Here is a 9,368-nt window from a genome sequence, read left to right as displayed (position 1 = left end):
GGGGCATAAAAATGCCCCCTTCCCCCGGGCGGGGGCTGTTCCCCTGGGCAGCCCCTCTGCTCTCACTCCGCTCTACCTCGAAATAAAAGATGTCTAACATAAATACAAAATATTTTGTGTTATCTGTTGGCAATTGACTATCACCAGAAAGGTGGTGCTTTCACAGCAGCGTTTCCAAAGGCAGCTTTTCAGTTACAAAGAATTACATTGTCGTCAATGCAGCATTAACTCATTCAAACCAACATTAAATTGGCTGACGATACCGCATGGGCTTCGTATCTTTAATTTGCCCGTTGTCAACACAAGAAAATTCCACGCCCTGCACCCAGGTGCTCTCTGCATTACAGCCCGTAGTCACACACACACTCTGCACCGTGTTGGATTTAATTCTGAGATTATAAAATCTTCATTAAATCTATCTTATAAAGTGTTTATAGGTATTTTTTCAGCTTCCAGAGAGTAACCCAAGGTTATGCACTTTTTTTTGCACAAGGCAATCTCACAACAGGAAACTAATCTTGACAAATGACCAGACTTTGATATCTGTGATCTAAAACACTGCTCATTAGACTGTTCATTTTATAAACGAATGGTAATAAACCTGTTGAGAAGTGCAGGATAGCAGGAATACTTTACAGATCACCCCTTTACAGGTTTCAATCAAAGCCATAAATTTGAAGGAGGGCATGCAGATATGCTGAGCTGAGACAAAGACTGTCCCGCACCAACCACATTTAAAGAAGTATTTCTTTTGCTTTCTATACATTTTACAAATAATTTGCATAACTGACTTTTTACCCCCATGGCTGATTATCTCCAGCTCTCCTAAGTTAATGTCAAACCTCAAAATCCTTGGACTTGTTAAAGTATGTGGAGAGTGGAAATCAAATGCCTTTATTAGAAGCCCCAGGAAATCTCCGACTCCTAAGCACAACGAAAACATTCCAAAGAAAATTGTTCAAAGAGGACAAAGGAGAAAAGCAGAACAAGAAAACCTTGTTTTGAATCAACGATTGCAAGAGTTTTATAAATAAATTCTGTTGCCTCGACAATTCTGAAAGACAACTCAATAGGTTTAGGAGTTTTTAAGTGTGTTTGCTTCTATGCCTGAAACACTTGGGGGATTCAGCTGAGCTAAAGCTTGGAACAATGGCCTGTCTGTCTGTCCCAGTATTTGTAATAATCGCTGAGAAGCGACTTTACAGTACTAGATAGTCAAAAAATATTCACCAGCTAAAACTGGGTGAACTTAACAAATTAATTATGCATATATTTTAGGGGGCAATGAAAACGCTGAGACGTGTGGTCCTGTCTTTAAACAGTAGATGAAAATGTTCACCAGCAGAAGAGGCCATAAAGACTTTATTTGTTAGAATATCCCTGTGAAGTCGGGCTGAATCTGTAATCCTTAGAAACAACCACAGTTACATGATCCATTGTGCCTTCCTGCATGGGCACAACCATCTGGTGTTTAATATCTACCACTGATTTATTATCTCTCGCGCAGTTATCTTGCAGTAAGTTTGACCCTGCTCTGCTCCCGAGAATCACGGTTCTGCTGTTTGCTCTTCTGCCTCCTGACAACCCACCCTTTACCTTCCCATCGCTCGCCAGGCCCTTCATTTCCTCCTGTCTGTGGGCAAATAGGTTTTAATTGTTTTATTATAACTAATTTAATCAGTGCTGAGAGATCTCCATGTGCAGTGCAAAATTTGCTGTTCATATTAAGTGTGGTTCAAGAGGTTTGTTACACAGGACAGAGGTATAAAAATAGACTAATTCTGTCAGGTTGTTTATTTACTGGACGGCTGCCATGGAGCAGTAAATAGGAAGTTATTAAACCATGTTTGATATATGCAAGAGGACAGATGCTGACATCTACCTATCGGAGACATTAAATCCTTTTCCTTTCTGTGTTATTCTGACATTATGTGTTGCAAGAAACCACCACAGATACCTGACTTTTCTTTATTTAATAAATATGCAAAGACGGTGGTCACAAGCTTTTGTAAATATTGTGGGGGTAGTCTCTCGCTCTGAGGCTTCTCTCTCTGGTAACAGCCTGACACGACATCCTCGCTGTGCCTGCGCTGCCCTGCCAGCTGGGAGCTGCCTGGCACTCCTGTAGGACCAGATATCTCAGAGCTGAAGCAAAATATATTATGCTTTTCACACAACTGAGTTTTATTAAGAGAAGAAATTAAATTACTAACGAATGACATCTGTTACTTGTTCTTTGGGAGAAATTTTGATACTTCCGTCTTCTTTAGATAACATAGAATGGGGAAAACACTGTGCATGGGATTTTTTTCTAGCATAGGACTTGAACATTTTTGTAGCATCTTATAGCTCATGGGTGCTTATAAAAAAAGAAAAACTGTTGCTTGGTTACACTGAATTCTGAACATTCAAAACATCTCAAATGCACTAAAGCAAAACAGAAATATTATCGTTTTATGATTTGAAAAAAAAAAGAAGAAACCCTAAAAAAAGAAACAATCCATTTTAAATATTTTCCCTGCAGAAAAAATAATTATGTAGTTTATTAAAGCCAATTTCACAGCTGAAACTTCAGTAAAAGAAAGCTAATTCCTTTTCACCGAGTAGTAATAAAACACGCACAAAAATTAAAAGTTTCTAGGAAAAAAAAAATGTAATATTTAGAGAGAAACTAAAACAAAGAAACCTTTTTCTTCTTCAAGGAGAACTGAAGAAAATATTTATTAACCCTCTATCCACAGGTGCTGTAGTAAGAACACCAACGACTGGTGAAAGCCTGCATTCAACACTGCACTTCACAACGTGCAGTTGGGTTCACAGACTGAAACGTAGCACCTATTGGCTCCCCGTCACCTTTCTGCCCCGCGAATATTTCACCTGTATTTTCATGAGACGGGCTGTGCTGCCATGCAAAAGCCACCCAATGGATAAGATAACAACAGAGACCAATCGTTATCCCACCCTCAGTCAAATCTTGCTCCGAAGCTGGTGGGAGTTTGACCATGGACATTCTCAGAGCCACAAGCCCAAGCAACTGCTCTGTCCACCAGAGATGGACCCGCCAAATCAGCCCATGTCACCGCTCTGTCCACCAGAGATGGGCCTCAGGCAGCACGACAGGATGGCCATACCCAGATAATGGCTCGTGTCACAGCCATATCCACAAAAACATTATGCTTTGCTTGATTTCCTTCCCATTGGAATACGAGGGACAAGTCCCATTTGCCTTGAAAGGAGCAGGCTCTGGTACATTTTTAGAGTTTGCTTCCCATCAGCGGCAGGGACAGCAGTGCTGTGAGTAGCTCTGTGCCATGGGGCCGTCCCGGCCAGACAAAAAACATCACTGGCCTCTGCAAAATAACATCTGCCAAAGAGTCTCCCGAGCACCGGCGGCTTCGGCATCAGGAGCATCATGGACAAATGGAAAAGACCCAACAAAGGGATTCACTAAAGTGCATAAAGACACAGAGAATTCAAAACTGCCATCCTCAAATGGGGCCAGAATTACCTAAAAAGTTACATCTTCCTTCACTATAAAGTAAAACATAAAATGTAAAGTGCAGAGGAGTTTCTTGCTTCAAGCAGAATGGATTCTTCTCTTTGCTTAATTTCCATCCCATAATTGACCACTTTGTTCAACTGTCTTCCATCACTGCCACGCAGTTCTATTTTATAGCATTTTTCCTTACAACACTTTGATGTAAAAATTTATGAAGAATCGAATTATTGCTGTTAGAAGGGAATTAAAACAATTTTTCATTTACAAAGTCACTGATATTGCTCTACTGTGCTCCACCTTTGGGAATCCAATTGCTCTTCTCAGCTACTCCCATTCCTCTTTATAGCATGGCAATTGCACTGTACAGATTATGGCTGCAATTTTCTCCTAATCTGTTCTGTAGAAAAGAAACTGTTATAAAAGTTAAGGGCGCCGATTGAATTGATAAAGCCAGGGTTGCAATTAAGAAGCCTAATGGATTAACAAAATATGATGATTTCGTTAGGATTGTATTTTTAGGCAGTGCAAACATTTGGGAAATAATGTTATTTCTGTCTATGATTTTAAGAAAGGCTAAAGGGGCTTCTGCTGCTGTGCCTCCCGTGCTGCCCCGCGCGGTGCTGCAGCGCTGCGAGAGCAGGGGATGGGGAGACGCTGCCGCCGCTCTGCCGGGGCTTTACTGACAAACAACGGTGTTTTCGTTTTTCTTCCTCTGGATTTTTATTCAGTTACTTACACATATTAAACTAAATCCATCTTTATTTCCTACCTGTAAACTCGCAGGTTTGCAGTGGGCGAGACGGGCCCTGATCCTACAGCCCGGAATATTCACCAGCTCGATCAGAGTCTTATCCTTCTTGTTTGCTAAGTGGCCCACTGAATTTACAGCTGCCTTTGAATTTACATCACCAACAACACAGGGAAATTCTTCTAATATAATTTTTATATGAAAATTCACCCTAAAGGCCCTATAAGCAGGGAAATTGTACTGTTCGTGATTCACTGCCCCGGCCTTCACTTTTACAGAAAAAAATAATCGTGTGTCAAAGCAATTCAAATGTAATTTCCAAGTTATTTCTTGGCTGGCAAGAATGACTTAGGGAGAGAATTTACACAGGGCCTTTCCTCTCAACTAGGAACATTAAGAGGAAGAAACGTTATTTGCCAGTATAAAACAAAATAACTTCCTGTGCCTGCTGCACTGACGCCTACAAGAGCTTGTGCCCAAACCCATCAGCACAGCCAATTTAGCAACTGATTTGCAAGGGAAAGATACCTTAGTCCTGTGGTGTTAATGTCTTTACAGTGGGGGGTCTATTGCCAGCTTCTCCAAACTCATCAACACAATCTATTATTAATACCCAGAAAGGCTTTATAGTATCTTTATAGCACAAGGCAATGAAAGCTCTGTGGTGTAATCTGTTATCTATATTGCAAAAACATGTGAAATAAAACAAAACATAGACACTTCATAAACAAAATGTTTCATCTGTTACATCTCTCTGCCTCTCCTATATATAAAGCAGTAGGGTGCAGGAAAGGCATTCCGAGAGATTTGCTGTTAGATGTGGGACTGGCTTCTTTTTAAATTTTATTTGTAATGTCACTTAAAACTGAATGAAAATTGCTGCTTCTTTCACTGAGATGAAAACATTTGCAAAACTGGGCAGCATTTGACTTTTAGGAGCAAAATACAGCATCCAGAAATCGGAGGGAAGCTCCCTCGGGCGCAGCAGTGACCGAGGCAGCGCTGGGAGCCCCAGCTCCCACGGGGGCAGCACCAGGTACCCCCCTCGGGGGCATCACCATGGCAAGAGCTGAAGAATTTCTCTCCAGTCAGCGGCAGAAAACCAAGTGCCCACTGGCATTTTCTTTGGAAAGCTTTCAAGAACTGAATTTGAGCAGAGCTGGATCATTTCTTTTGTTATTGATCTACGTGTCCGTATTTTATATGAAAAGCTCAGAATTACCCTACACTTAGTGCCTAGGAACAGACACAATTAGAAATATCATTTAACAGCAAATAAATAAACACACGGTTTAAAACCCAGGAAGATTTTGTTTTGAATAAACAGACTGTGGAAAGGGTGGAACTGAGAAGGGGGATGAGGAAAGTTTTGTGTTCTCGGTGCATACATGTTCACGATACAGTAAGAACCAAAAAAGCCCTTAGCGCAGGCCCGTGTCTTATTTCCCAGATGCCCTTTTATTTTCTCTGCCTGTTGAAAATAAATTGTTCTTTTGTAGTGTTTCTCTTTTCAGTCCGACTGTCAGCTATTATTTTTCTATTTCCTCTTTTTGTCACTTTGCATTATTTTTGGTGCTGTAATTCCCATTTGTTCCCACTCCTATCTTCCTGTCTCCCATTGTTCCATTTTTTAATCCCCAGTTTTACTCTTCTTCGGCTCTTTTTTGGCCCATTCTCAGTAGGGTTTGAGAGAATACCCAGGCGTGACTCCCTGCTATAGCAACCACACCTCCCCAGGAAAGCCACAACAATCTCTTCGGGAGGAGGAAAGTCTTTCACAAGCTGGCAGCAAAAGTAAATCCTTCTTCAAGGAACAAGGCGGATTAGCAGAGAGCAGTGGGCTGCAGACTTAACCCTACCCCTCATTTCTTTAGAGCACCAGTCACTCAGAACCCTGCTGTGATGTACAATTAAACAGGACCCAAAAAAATCCTGAATGACACAAGAGCCGGATTGTGTAAAGGTTTAATTCCACTTTAATACCTTTCCAAGTTCAGAACTCAAAGATAGCAATTTAACCCAAGAATCCCCATCTGAGCATGAAAAGTTGCTGTTTGTCTTACAAAAGTCCCCGCTATATTCTGCTCCAAATCATGGTCTATTACCCTGACCTTTAATGGGTGAATTTTTTCCCCCAGTCATCTCTTATGGTTTCTCTTTACTGTCCTTCCACAAACTTTGTTCTTCTGATAAGACAGAAGGCTCTTATCAGAGGCACCGAGCTTTGGGAGAAACTCCGTAAAAAGGACCGGTGAAAAAGGAAAAGGAATGTTAAAAAAAACCCAAACAAACTAAACCCCCAAAACTCAGGCAAGTAAAGGTGTGTCCTGCAATGTTCAGGAATGATAATTTATTCTTGTAATGTGGAATCACTCTTATTAACATCATGTCAATTACATGTTATTAATATTACAATGTAAAATAAATAGGTCTCTTAATATGGGCTTTTTTGAAGACTCCAAACATCTGAGTCATCTTTTTTATGTTAATACGCAGACTAGTTTAGTTATTCTGTTATGGGCGATTACTATAGTTGCTCTATAAACTGAATTTTTAGATTTACACGGAACTACCAAAATGTCCTGGCTTCTGTAAAGCCAAATGTGGTTGATAGAGTCCTAAAGACTTGGCTCTCAGCACCTGTGTTTGTGTTCAGGCTTTGGGAAACCAGACTCCCTACACCCACACAAAAAGACTGATCAATAAGCAAGGTCCTATAGCACGCCTGAACCCTCCTTCTGCCTGGACATCAGCAGGGGTTTTAAGTTATTCCAGAAGTTAAATATATATCACACAGGACACTTCCACATGTGTGAAAATGAAATCCCATTAGACACCAACAACATTATTAGGCATGCAAAGAGGATTATTCCCTTAAGCTCACAAGAGTGAAAGGTTTGTCTAAACATTTTTTATTAACTTTTTCAGAATTTTTTTTCAATTAAATGAAAATTTATAAGTAGGTCAAAGCTGGAAAATACTACTTAACTTTTGGCTATGTGTATGTATATATATTATAGACACATGAACACTCACGGATACAGAGAAAATAGAGATGCCTCTTAGAGAGAAAGGGTACAAAATCCCCACCACACCAGAACACCATGGCATTCCTTTCTTTTGGAGAGAAAATTTGTACGGCTTGAAATTGTTCTATAAAAGCACAAAAATATCCCATGGTATTCCTGAGGGTTCTGAAAATGTTTCCAAAAATTAGGTGCTTGAATATCTAAGTGAAAAAATTCCTGCTCTGACTGTACTGTCCTTTCTGCAAAGTTGGCAAAGCACTTCTTTTTTTACAGAATATTTGTTGAAATACAACAAAGTTTACCCGCCAAACTAAAGATCTTAAGTTCTTAAGATCATCTGCTAAAGATAAATAAAGGAGGAGAAGCTGTGTCAGTTTTGCTTCAAGTAAGTGAGAAAGAACATTGACACCATCAGGAAGAGGTCCCCAAGCTTCAAAATCACCTGGCTCCACTGAGAGTTCGGTCCTACACCCCCAGAGACCACAGCTCTAGCATTGAAGTGCTGTTAGCAGTGTCTCTGTCTTAATCTGCTGTTGGAAGGGAAATGATTGCTTTTTTGGATCTCCCACCAACACACGCCACGGCTCACAACGGCTCGCAGTGGGAATTCCACGGGTGCCACCGGAGACCCCGCAGCACCCACCATTGGTGCTGCCTCTGCCGTGAGGGACACGTCCCACGGTCACGTAAGGGGCATGGCCCATCTGCACATTTCTCTTGTACTCACTTCACTGACAATAGGCATTAAAATATTTAAGATTTACTTCTAGCACTGCACCAAGCAGGCAGGAAATGTAGAAGCTTGGGCGTACAAGTTAATGAAATATGGTTGGGTGAACATAAGCTCTTCATTTAGACAATAACAGTTACTGCTGCAGTTTCTTTGTACCCTCTTTATGAAAGTCATAAACTCTCCAAAGAAAAGCATGAGCTATTTTACCCCGATGGTCTTTGCCTCCCTCTCACTACCTGCTGGCGCAGTTAGAAAGTATGAACTGCCTTTGAACAGATTAGGGCCAAGTTAAAGTGTGACAACATCTTAAGCTTTCTCCACATGTTGCCAATGATTCCCAACTAAAGATGTTACCCTCATCACTTCTGCCACAATGATAAGAATCTATAGCCCACTCACTTGAGGACATAAAAGCGGTTTAGCTGCAAGTATAAAGTACTCCAACTTGCTAAGCTGAGTGGCCGGCTGTCCCAACCTAGCTGAATTTTTCCTCTACAAAGCACAAAATCCTTATCATTAGGGACTTAAGCTGCTTTTTATTTTGAGACAAAAAGAATACTGTTTATTGGCATCCAACTCAAACCAGCTGTAAACAGTTGCTTTGATGAAGAAGCAGCTACAACTGCAGGATGCCCCAAGGCACATACCCACTGAGTGTCAATCATTAAAGGAAGAATGTAAGGTGTATACAGGGTCAAAAGAAGGCCAAGGGACATTTAAGACCTCAGGGATCCTGGATAGCCCGGTTTGCCTTTAGAACCAAAGGAGGATTTTAAACTATTCTGCTGTATGACCTTTATCTCAAGAGGCGTGAGGCTCAGCCCTGGGTTGTCCCATGGGAGCGATGGGCTCCTCTCCCCACGGTGACACAGGAGCTGGACCTGGCAGAGCCTGGACGGCTCCAGGACACTGCATCTCCAGACAAACCCACACAGAAGCCTTTGGCAGCAGAAATGCTGCTGGTTTCTGTAGATATTTGAGTCACAAATGTGCAGGGCACTCTAGGTAATTTTAATTCTTGTATTCACCCTTCTTGTAACTTACTTCTTTCATCAAGAACCACATTACTGGCTGCAACAACTATTTTAGAGATTTATTTCTCCCACCAACTGTTTTGGTATGAGAAGTACAAAGTTGATATAGAATTAAAGATGAAGTGGCAGGAAGATCCAAAATTTAATTAAAAAATAAGTTTGAGAACCAACAGCAATAGCTCTGTCATGAAACATGTCTCTACAGTTATAAGTCCTCTTGTAATCAAATATGTACCAGCAAAAAGCCCAAACGTCAGGACACAAATCTCAGGAGTGCCCAGGCAACCAACAGATTCTATTTGGAAAATAGTAGCCCTTGGATGTG

Source organism: Calidris pugnax, unplaced genomic scaffold (genome assembly GCF_001431845.1).
Source record: "Calidris pugnax isolate Ruff unplaced genomic scaffold, ASM143184v1 scaffold102, whole genome shotgun sequence".
Lineage (NCBI taxonomy): Eukaryota > Metazoa > Chordata > Aves > Charadriiformes > Scolopacidae > Calidris > Calidris pugnax.
This window is presented reverse-complemented; position numbering follows the sequence as displayed.